General features: G+C 34.5%; 1 long non-coding RNA gene across 1 annotated transcript in view; it reads right to left on the bottom strand.

Annotated features, from left to right (window-relative positions):
* LOC129938839 (uncharacterized) overlaps positions 1-12459 on the bottom strand; it is a 204390-nt gene that overhangs the window by 39182 nt on the left and 152749 nt on the right. The window contains exon 3 of the long non-coding RNA XR_008780488.1: positions 6734-6902. This is a non-coding gene — a long non-coding RNA (uncharacterized LOC129938839). The remainder of the gene's footprint in view (positions 1-6733; positions 6903-12459) is intronic.

Here is a 12459-nt window from a genome sequence, read left to right as displayed (position 1 = left end):
AAATATACTTACAAATAAAAACAAAATATTGTTTTGTGTATTGTTTAAAAAAAATTGGATGGATGTGGATGTGTTAAGCATTGAGGTGAGAAAAATTTCAGGAATGGACATTGATAAATTGAGCCAGAAAATCGCAGGCTTTATTGTAGACATTTGAAGGAAAATAATTAGGTTTAAACACGAAAGATAATTAACGAGGTGGTCCCATTAATGCTTTTTAAAAACGTCAATTTTATAAATTTCGACTGAAGGTCAATTTTGAAAAAGAGGGTATACGCACTTTCATGATTTTATTGGTTTTTTAATACGATTTTCATGATTTTATTGGTTTTTTAATACGATTTTCAACCATTTAATATTGGGTTAAAAGTTGTTACAAAGGTTTTGTTATGGAACAGATTTCTAAACAAACATCGTAAAATATAAAAGAGAATGGGCGTTTTGAGCGACATATTGCCCACAATTGAAATTTATCTTTGGGAAGATAGCCCTCGAACATAATTTGTTTGTACCGACGAAAGGTTTTATTTATTTTTGGTCATATACAACGTTGGAAATATTAGTTCAAGATAATCATTTTTGATTATGGACACAGAATTGTAAGCCATGGGGCCTAAGCTATATTCTTTTCTGTTAAGTTGCAAACAAATGTCGTAGAACCATTTTGTACTTTTTGATAAAAAAAAAGATGAAGCGGATCCATTTGGTATTTATATTTGGACCGACATCAAAACATGTTCATACCAAAGCCCCAACAACAAATTATCGTTAATTGGTATAATTATAATCACTTTTATAGGCTCCGTTTTTGGACAGAATTCGGTAGAAAAGGGGCTTATATATTTTTGGCCATTTTTCTTAAGCGAATAAAATTTAATATAAATATAAATGTTCCAGAGTTTAAGTTCACTTAAGAATACAAATTGAAATTATTTTAATAATATAACAATTAATTCTAAGGAAAACATGAGTCGCGGTAAGCATTGTTCTCTAGAAGAGAAATCTGTCATTTAAGTTCTTAGAAGTGAGGTAAAATTTTGGGGGGAAATAGGCAGAACAATGAGCAGATTTCTCAAGTTGATTGCAAAAGCAATTTAACAGCTGAGATCCAAAAAACAGAGGAGACAACCAAGCAAAACAACCAGAAGAGAAGACTGAAAGATAATTTACGCCTCAAAAAAAGATCCTTACAAAACTTCAAGAAAATAAAAAATAAGCTACAGCTTCAATAACTTAATGTATAATGTTCGTAGAAGACTTGTAGAAGCTAACTTGCTCAGAAGGATCGCAAGAATGGTGCCGTTTCTAAGGAAAACTAAATATAACAACGCGGTTTAAATTCGCACACGATCATTTTGATAGGAGTGGGCCACAAGGAGGCACAATGTTTTGTGGATGGATGAAACAAAGATAAACTTGTTCGGAAGTGATGGCAGACAAACTGTTAGAAGGCTTAATTCAAAAGAACTGAATCCCAAATACATCCAAAAAAAGGTCAAGAATGGTGGCGGTAATGTCATATTTTGGGGTTGATTTTCTTGGTATGGCGTTCGACCAATACATACTATGCTGCCTTGTGCGGACGAGAATTTGCCTCTCAAATGTGTTCTACAGCAGGACAACGACCCTTAGACACATCTAAGTCTGCTCAAAAGTATTTCAAAGACCAAAAAATCAGCGTATTATAATGGCCCCCTAATTGCTTGACTTAAACCCATTATTAAAAACATTAAACAAAAGTTAAACCAAACTGTTGAGGTTGGTTCAACAGGAGTGGTACAATATTTCAATTGACATATGCCACTGATTATTTAACTCAATGTTGCACTCTAATCAAAGCTAAGGGTTAGGCTACCAGATATTGAAATAATTTTTTGTTCCAGAATAGTTTGCTTTTATTTTAATTAATTTTTTTTAAATCTTTGTATCTATTTTAGTGTATACGAAGTTTGTTCCTTTGTTTACATTTATGAATTTAAAATATTTTACGTTATAATTTTACTACGAATAATGTGTAATTTTAGTTTGAAAGATATAAAATAAGAAAATGAAGACCAAACTCAAAACAAAATCTTGTTAGGTCAATAAAAAGTTGAATTTTTCAAACTCTGTTTGGTGTTTCTATTTGAATGTCCATACCTGTATGTTCGAGAAGTTTAATCAATTAATAGTGTTTTTGGACGGACTGTCTTTTAATAAGAAGAGCAATATTTTTATATGATAAAACAACTATGAAGTCAGTATTTCCTTTTGCTCTTAAGATATTTAAGTCAAGATTGAATTTTTAGTATTACTTTGTTTTGAATTTGTATTTTTCTGAAAAAAGCTATTAATTGGATTTTTTAAAAAGCTATACAAAATATTAAAAACAACATATACGATAAAATAATTAAATGTATTTTATATTTGAATCAAAAATCAATTTTTAACAATTTTTTGTAGGTTCTCGTTTCTTGTTAGAAAAACAACGAGAACAATATCTTGCATAAGATGAAATAAGTTCGATTTCCCAAGATATTTAGTCAAAAAACAACTTTTATCAATTTTTAGTTCTTTTTTTTTTAGTTTTATTTAAACTGTCAATTCGATTTTTTACAATTTTTCCAGATGTCAAAAACGTAATCGTAAACGTAAAATATGTCAAAAATCTAATCTTTCCTTGTATAGCATTATTCTGGAATATTTATTTTTTGTTTATAAAATATTTAGTCTTAATGTCTTGTAATTGAGCATTCAAGACTAAATTTACCGTTATCTTTTCTATATATTCTATATTTTTCGTTTCTGTATGTTGACTTTTTTTTATTTTATACCAAATTCCAATCAAATGCTTGATGAGGCTTAACTACATAAAAACCGTTATTTTGAAGACGATCTTCAATTTGTAATTTGTTCAAGGCTAGGCACTTACCATTAAATCAAATTTTTGAGCCTAAAATTTCTGTATGATGCCTTCGGAGTATTCATGTTAAACTTACAAATATTACACATTTTAACCTGTTCGCGGTTTTGCTGTGCAGCTATGAAATCGATACTTTTTTGATATGTTCCTAGTTTATAAAAATATAAATACTATAAATTACAAATATATGGCATGCCTACTAATTCCAACATTTCGGCCGGTATTTCACTAATAAATGCTTCGGTGTTCTTCCAATGCATCAATTGAAGCGGGCTTGTCTGTATAGACATGAGCTTCAAAATAGCCCCACACAAAATAGTCTAAAGGCGTTAATTCGCATGATCTCCGCCTGCATGTGGCACCGCCTTGTTCAAACCACATGTCATGCAAGTCCAGCTCTTGCATTTTGGGCAAAAAAAAAGTTGGATATCATCTCACGGTAGCACTCACCATTCACAGTTACGTTACAATTCCCATCATCTTTGAAAAAGTACGGTTCAATAATGCCACCAGCCCATAAACCGAACCAAACGGAGACTTTTTCTGGATGCATTGGTAGCTCGTGCAATGTTTCTGTCTGATATTTAGTCCAAAATCTGAACACAAAATCTGAGCACGCATTTTGCCAATAAAGTTCAATAATTTGCAAGCGTTGTTCGTTTGCAAGACGTTTTATGGTTAAATTATAGACCAAACTGAAGATGTTTGACAGTGAAACAAAACACGAAACGTGCGTCAGCTGTTTAAACCAGTGTTGCCAAAAAGATAATAGCTAAAAAATCACCCTTTTCAAATAAACTCTATAACTCTGAAAGTCTGGAGGTTCATGACCCACAAGCCTTTACCCCCTGGTTCCGCTATAGCAATTTACGTAAAACAATAAATTTCCTATACAAAATATGTGGAAAAACTTAAGGAAGTTTTGATGCAAAATAGCTTTGAACTTTTTAGTCCGGTCTTATATACAAACGAACATAATAAGAACCGCAAGTCAGCTTTTAACATAAAAACAGTAATATTGAAAGATATATACATATATATATTAGGTGGTCCGTTAAAAACTAGGGCCTAGTGACTCCTGTGTGCGAGTACTATTAGCAGGGATGGACGTGACCTACAGTTTTAAGATAAATCCGAACGGCTAATTTGAGAAAGCACTTTTTATGACAAGAATTACCAAGAGGCAGGTACCGTGAAAAAAACTTTAGATGGCACAGGCAAGGATCGAACCTAAGACCTCTGGCAAGACAGTCACGCCACGGGTACTGGTTATAGTTATGAACTTTTGAAATCAGAGTTGACACTGTGCGAAACATTTGTTTCATGTCAAAAACGAACAAATTTTATGGCACGGCTTACAGAATCTCATAACGCTTCTTTCATTTTGTAAAAACGATTACTTTCGTTTCTCTTTTTATATGAGTATGGGCCCAGTTTGCAAATGTAAAAATATTGAATAATTTATCAAAAAGTATATGTTTAAATGGACATATTGAAAACCTTTGGTTTCATACTATATAAGCATTACATCCAATACCAGATGCATTATAAACATTCTTTTTACCCCTACTTACCGCAAGGTGTAAAAAGTTAACCTTGTTTTAAAGCAACTATTAATTAAAATTGAAAACTGTTGCCATTGTTGCGTAAAACGTTTTATTGTTTTGATTAAGTGACCAGTAATAGCTTTAATTGGTTTTCATCATTGAAACTAGCTATTATTAAACATTTTTGTAGATTGGAATTAAGGACTTGTTAATTGAAATCAAGCATTTAATGTTGGACTTCATCATTCAAAAAAAAATTTAGCGCTTTCAGTGGAACGGTAATGTTGCAAAGTGTGAAATTAACAATCAACTGTTTATTAAAAATAACTTCATTATTGAAAAATTAAAAATGAACTAAGAGAACATTTTCGGGTTAAATAATGTATTTTTTTAGAATTAAAACCGAGATTTAAGTTGACACCAATTATTGCAAATTTGGCTCTCTAAATCGCCTCTAAATCTCGAAACAAAACGTTCAATGATTAAATCATAGAAAAAAGGTAGGTGACTGTCGTCGAATTTAGAAGGGCGTTTTTGTTCTGAAAGTTACATGTTTAAAGACAAACATATGAAAAAACGATTAACTAAGTGCTCGAAAATTATACTAGTACCTATAAGGTGCATCTCAAAGATGACCAACCAACCATCATTTTGGTTTAATTTTTCTCATACAATTCTTATTCTTATCTTATAACTGAAATCGCTAAAGGACATGATAGTATAATAATTTACTATTGCTACGAATCCTTTTTTCCAAAATTGTAAAATGTTTGACCACTGATCCTTTCGATTTTTTATAGCACACGTACACTGAAAATCAATTGAAAAAAGGACGAACAGCTAAATGTTTTTTAAAATGGTTTTCTTGATATTTGTTTAGCCAACGATATGTGAGTGTCCTTTGTCTAGTCGCCTGATAGGCGTCAGTTTTTTTCCAACGGTTATTTTTGTATCAGTTAAATCTATACCTGCGTGAATCGATTCATGCATTGAAAGGATTTTCAATTTCAATAAATTTACTCAACTAATGTATGAAAAAGGACATTTCCAGTCCATTCGAATGCCACCACTGCGGCCAGTAACGGCGGCTAAGTCAATAGTATATCGATGAGCAGTATATAAATATTTGTTTGGTCACATAGAATCCCAAAACAATAAATTCTGATAAGAAAGTAAATTTCGTAATCTTTTATCTTCTATTTTTTGTTTTTTTTAGTTTCATGAAAAATCCTATGAAATTGAAAGCAAAAATGGAACATCACACATCCAAAACAACGTCAGTTACTTCTTCAATAATTTGACAAGATTTTTGTTCACATCGAATTTCTTTCTCCAAATTACAAATAAAAAGGCAGAACAATCTTCGATGCTGAAAAAAATCAAAACATAATCGTTCTACCAAAAATAAGGCTGATGATTACAATCAATTTAACCTCTTTGATCAAAAAAGGACCAATTTAGATGATTTTGTTTTTTCTTAATTCCACAATGGTACAGCGGAATTTTAACAAAAAATTGATTAACCATTCTTTTATTATTGTACTTCGTTCATTTGGAACAAATTGCTAAAATCCAAAAGGAACGATTTTTAAGCCTTCCAAATTGGAAATTCTTTAACAAAAAAAAAAGAAAAAGAATTTTCCTTCAACAAATCGTAAGATAACTCAAAACATGCAATTAACGTCAAGGCAAGGCACTAGATATCTCCCAGCAAGAGCAACTGATTCGTGATAAAATAAAAAAATAAATTATACAAAAATATATTTCATATGTAATGCACTATGCATGCAATTGCAGCCCCAGGAAAAACGTCAACAAAGTCTCAAAATATCACAAGATAAATGTCACATAAATTTAAATAAAAACATTTGCAGGACCTTTTGTTTTGTCCTTCTTCCAATCCAGGATGCGTCTTAAGAATTCAGGTAGACTACCTAGAGAATTTTTAGCCAGCTAATCATAGCCTCGAGGCTGTGATTATTCGTGCATAAGTTCAGTGAGGTAAGAAAAGGATGTATCAGAAAATTCGGATCCGCTTTGATCATGAAGAATAGCTTTCCTTCGTCTTAGGAATATCTAAATTTTTGTTGCCTACTAAACTAAATAAACATCCCCGAGAGGCTAAAGTTTGTATAGTCTTGCAAAAGAATTTATGTAAATCAGAAAACCGATATCTCCATATGGAATCCTTAGAATCCTTTTTTCTACAATTCGACCACGAAGAATTTGACATGAATGTAATAAGTATACACAGAACACTGAGGAGTTTGATCCTGCCACTTACCTACGAAAAAAGGATACAAATAGCCGATTCCCACGTCGCCGTCGCGTCGGTCGTCTTCTTACTATGGCATCCTTTCTTTATACGAAGTCTGATGGAGGGTTATTGCTTCAATTAAATTTAATTTAAACAGAAACAATTTTTATCCTCGATTTCCTGGTATTGGCTTCGGCTGCAATGAGAGAGAAGAAGGATAAAGGTAAATATATATACATAAAGTACTTTTTTGTATTTTAAATAAAAATGGTACTGAAGGATGCAAGATGAATGTGTTACGATAAGGAAATGTTTTCTGATCTCTTAATCCAATTAAACGATGGTAAATTTATTATTCTGTATTACTTAAGGTAGGTAAGGTAGACAGTCTTCAGCGAAAACAACACAGCGGTCTAAAGTAAATATTGCTTTTTAATAGTTATCCTTTTGGTCGGCCGTAATTTTAATGTTTTATTTTTTTGTTTAATGTCAACAGTTCAAAAATTGGAGGGTGACCAATTGGACATGACAATAATTCTTCTTTCTGTTGAATGTTAATATACTTATGGCTACCGCGGCGCGATAAAATTAAACGCATTTAATTATTTTAATCCTTTTTATTTGTAAACTATTTACTTCTGAAAAAAAAAACAACAAACAAACAACTTAATTTGACCTATTGATATTTTAAAACGATTGTCTAACTGAAACTTGTGTCTCCTTAGCACCGCCGCAAGGTTTGTTGTCTCACTTTATTTTTTCACTTTTTTGATTTCTTGCACAACCCCAAAATTTACGATAAGTTAATCTACAGATTTAAAGTTCTCCCTATTCGAAGATATTATAGAGGCATACGTCTTAAGATGATGACCTGCTGGCGTAGTCGATCGATTTTGACAACCATAATTATCGCGTAATACGTTAAAGAGGAACGTTCGACTCAAAAAGTTTTGAAGCTAGTTTTAACTAATTTTAATACATTGTAATATCGTTGAACTATTCATTATGGTAACTGGCAAATATTGAACTAATTGTATGGCACTTTAAATGACAACTTAGTTTGACAGGTGTCAAACAACTTAAAGCCGCTTAATTATTGACAATAGTTTTTCGTGATAGATTATGTTCCTAAAAATGAATTTATAAACCTATGAATTTCATTGTTTTTGCCCTTTAGAGGACTTGTAATAGGCTGCTTTTCGGAATATCTTCGAGTTCTTGAAGATGATGGACGAAGTGTCTTCCTAAAAATGACGTGTTCCTAGTTTGGCACAGTGCTGGGCAATGTTATACGAAGGGGGCTATGTCTTCTTTTTCTGCTCATCACTGCATCCTGTGCAAATATCATCGATGCCCAACAGCTTGTGACCTGTTATTATGTTTACAAGCTGACTTAATGCATAATCGAACAAGATTAAGAATTTTGAGCAACGTTTCCTGGCCGTGGCGTTGATTTCAAGACATTTTCATCTTCCATTGGTTTCTTGGAGTATATTTTTACCAATGGTGCATTTTAATTACCAGATGGGATGCTTATAGTTGAGTCCATACTAGATTAGTTTTGTGTTGTACCTCTCCTCTCTAGCTCATGAGGTACATCGCAGTAATATGGTAAGTTTTTGCGGCAGTAATTTACAAGCTTCGGTATGATTTTTGTAGCAGAAAACGATTTTAGTTCTGCTTGGCTATCAATGAATGTGGTGATATCAGCTCGTGATAGCGCAATCACTCAGACCTGTTTCGGAGCGTATTTTATTACCAATACCTCGACTTGAAGGACGCTGCTTTGATCGGGAAGTCTGAAGGAGTTTGCAAGATTGAGTTTCTCAGAAAAGAAACCTGATCCTACACCAGCATTAGCTTTTGAGCCTTTATGGATATTGTCAACTCATTCGTTCTTATCAGGAAAGATAGTGTTAAAGGGTTTATTCAAATTCAGACATGGTATCAAGTAATCATCAATCAAGAATGTAATAATATTGCACTTAAAATTTCAAAGCATTGATCATTTTAGGGCTAGAAGTTACTTTTTAGATGGCTCAAATCCATTTTTAGATTCTCATCCTTGTTCTTTGAATGTGTACTACCAATGGCAGCGTATGATAAGCTCTTGTAATTCTGACAGAATTGTTCCCAATGGTTAATCAAAAACGAATTGTCTTGGCTGATCGAACTCTGCCGCACGAATAAAATCGTATGATGTGAAAACATGCATTTCGTCACGTACGCCACTAAGCTTATCGCGCCGTCCGGCTGCCGTATACTGTAGTGGCAGTAAACGGTTGCTATAAGTTGCGGCGCCGTCGTTTTGGGGTGGTTTTGACCGTACGGGAAAAAAACCTGACGGCGACATTTTTTAAGAGGCGTAAAGAAAAGCATATACGCTTTCATATTATTCGGTCACAGTCTATAGCAAAATGTCGCCGTTCGGTTTTTTGCCGTACGGTCAAAACCATATGGTGTGAAACAAGCCTTTCTACACCTGGAGCATAGGGCGGCAACTAGTTCCTTCTATCTCTCTCTATTCTTCCTAGCACGATACCTCACGTCTCTAAGTTTTGGGACCGAAATTCCTTCATGACAGATGATCTTAATGTTTCTCTTGGCCTTCCAGGCCGCCTTCTACCTTGAGGATTCCATTGAAAGCACTGCTTTGCTATGTTGTCGTCCGGCTTCCTTAATGTATGGCCAATCCAGCTTCTTTTTCTCTGCGGATTTCAACATCAACTTTTGTTTGCCCAGTCCTGATCAACAGTTCCGCGTTAGATATGGTTTGTGGCCACGGCAAGTTCAGGATATAACGTAGACAGCGATTGACTGAAGTTTGCAACCTTCTCGAGATGTCAGCAGAGCACTTTCACGTTTCGCAGGAATATAGCAGCACGGATTTTACGTTGGATTCAAACAACTACGCTATTTTCCTAGAGTTCTACACTTTAGAAAGCATTTCGAATACACTACGGTCTCTATTTATTCTATTGGTGATATCCAGGTCCGTTCCACCATCGAGTGCCAAATAGCTTCCCTGATAGTTGAACTGGGTGACCTCTTCTACTGCCACTTTCCTTACAATAACCTGTTTCTGTTGGTTTCGGCTGGTATGTATTTACCTGGCATATATCCTTAAGCCAGCTACCTCCCCATTTTGTTGAAAAGAGTGGTACATGTGGCTGAAGTCTCCATTTCTATTTGCAATTAAGCCTATGTCGTCATAATAGTCCAAATGGCTTAATGTTTCCTTCAGGCACCTTTGGATATCCAGTCGCTCGTGTTCACCCACCGTAGCAGTCATAACATCATCAATAGCAAGCAAGAACAGAATCAGTGATAATACATCACCCTGTCACACTCCCTGTCGCACTTCAAATGCGTCGGAAGGCTGTCCATTGTGCAAAACAAACCACCTTGCGTTGTTGTAAGACTCTTCTATTATCGCAAATATTTAATCAGGAATGCCTCTAGCACCAAGCGATCTCCAGATAACATCACAACTAACGCGATCGACGGCATGATGATCTAGACGAACATGAGGTAAAGCTCCGATTGGTACTTCAACGATTGTTCAAGAATAATTTGCAAGGTATTAATTTGGTAGACACACTGCGAAATCGCGCCTGACGCTTGATCTCGAGAATGATGGTTGCCATTAACTTTGGAAATACGGACAGCATTGTGATCCCACGCTAGATAAAGCAGTTATTAAGATCACCTTTTTTGGTAGATTGACGATTACCCCGTTCTTCTATTCCCTGGAAAGGTTTCGTTTTCCCTAACTGACTTAACAAGTAGCAACAAAATACCGGTCGGGGTCTGCTTTGAGGAATTCGCCAGGTATGCCATCCAGCCCAGCTGCTTTGTTGTTGATTAAAAGATGTATCGCGGTTCTTATTTCCGTGCATATCAGGGGGTCAATATTAATGCTTCTGGTAGATCTACGTATATCCGGCATTTGATGATTTGCATTAGCGTTTGTATTTGCATTCTGGTCATCGTTCAGTACATGTACAGAAGTGCTCCTTCCATTTCCGCACTTGATCTTCCATTGACACAAAAAAAACAACAGTTCGTGTCACGAACAGGATGGTTGACAATATTTTGTTGGCCTACAAGATCTTTAGTGATTTTGTACAGCATCCTCGCGTTACCTCTTCATGCAGCTTCCTCAGCGCTTTCTGCCAACTTGTCTAATCTGGCCTTCCTATCTCGTCTGCTCTATACTCACTTCGCCAAACAGTTTTCCGATGAGCATCTGTTTCATTATTTATATTTATTATGAGTGATCTGTGGTGTTTTATTTTGTCCCAGGTGTCTTGGAATATCCACAAATCCTTATCCCTACATTGTAGGTATGTACAGTACAAACCACTACTCCGACGATGCCCTTAATCCTTGTGATCTGGCTATAATTTATAAAGCCTATATTCCTCCGAAACTCGAGTACAATTCCCATATCTGGCAAAGTGGTCCAATAACCAACTTGGGTCTCTGGGACATAATTTAAAAGAGAGCTCTTAAAATGATAAATGTCCGTTGTCTAACTGAAACTTGTGTCTCTTTAGCACTGCCGTAAGGTTTGATGTCTCTCTTTATTTTGTCAGTACTTTCATAAACAATGCTCTAGTGAAATACCTAGTTGCATTCCTCCTTTAAAACAATTTAACCGTAATACCCGTTCTTCTAGGAGAGCTCATCAGTTTACCATTGAGCCCAATTTGGAACGTACTGTAAAGTACAGAGATTATTTTTTAAACCGCACAACACGAATGTGCAGTGCTTTAACTGACTCTCAAGATTGCAGTACACATGCACATAATTATTATAGGATTCGGTTCCCAGTTTCTCCTCAAGATCTAATCGCATGATAAGATTGCGAAATCTGAGCTTTTTTGGATCTCTCTAGCTAGAGTGTTTGGACCCCAGTTTAGCTTTTTATCTAGGATTAAACTTGGATTTTCTTCCAATTTGTTATATTATTTTTAAGGGGCAATCATTAGTTTTTTGCCAAGGGGAAAATCTTAGATAAAGCTTGGTTCAATTGTTCGCTTAAAGGGACTAGGCATTTCCCTATCTGTTGGCTGTGTAGAGCTACATCATCAGCATAAGCTCTTCTACATTGACTATACTGTATTCAAGTTTGGCAAAGATTTTTTAATGACTAGACTTCAGTGGAGTGTTGAAATTACACCTCTTTGAGTTGATAGCTATCTTCGTTATTGTCTAAACACGTTTTATACCTCAGAACGAAGTGAAACAATAATGTACAGGTACTACTGCCATAATATTGTAAGAAAATATAATTTCGCTTGAAGTTATATATTATTTCCAGGATTTAAAAAAAAATCGTAGCCTTTCTTTTTCATTTTTCTGCTGGATATTGTAGGTCCTCTAGTTGCAAGATTTTATTGTTTATAGATTTAAAAGAGCTAGATACCTGCTTTATTTCACACTTTAGGTGACAGAAATTGCAGTTTAAAATAATATTCCATAAATTATGGAAATACCAATCCAATTTTCTTCGGAACACTAAATATTTTCAAAGAACCGATTAAGAGTAACGAAGGCAATTTGATAATTTAAAATCTATATAAGGTATACATTTTTTAATCCAGGACATGGATAATCTCCTTATAGTTACCGCTCTACCTGTACCTGTTTCTTGTCGTGTGCCACCTGTGTTTTTGCAATTTCCTGCATTACCCTACAGTAGTCGTATCTTTTACTTTGTAAAGGACTATAAAATGTTTCGTTTGGGT

The sequence above is a fragment of the Eupeodes corollae genome, chromosome 1 (assembly GCF_945859685.1).
Source record: "Eupeodes corollae chromosome 1, idEupCoro1.1, whole genome shotgun sequence".
Lineage (NCBI taxonomy): Eukaryota > Metazoa > Arthropoda > Insecta > Diptera > Syrphidae > Eupeodes > Eupeodes corollae.
The sequence above is the reverse complement of the archived record's forward strand: the minus strand, read 5'-3'. Positions and strand labels throughout refer to the sequence as shown.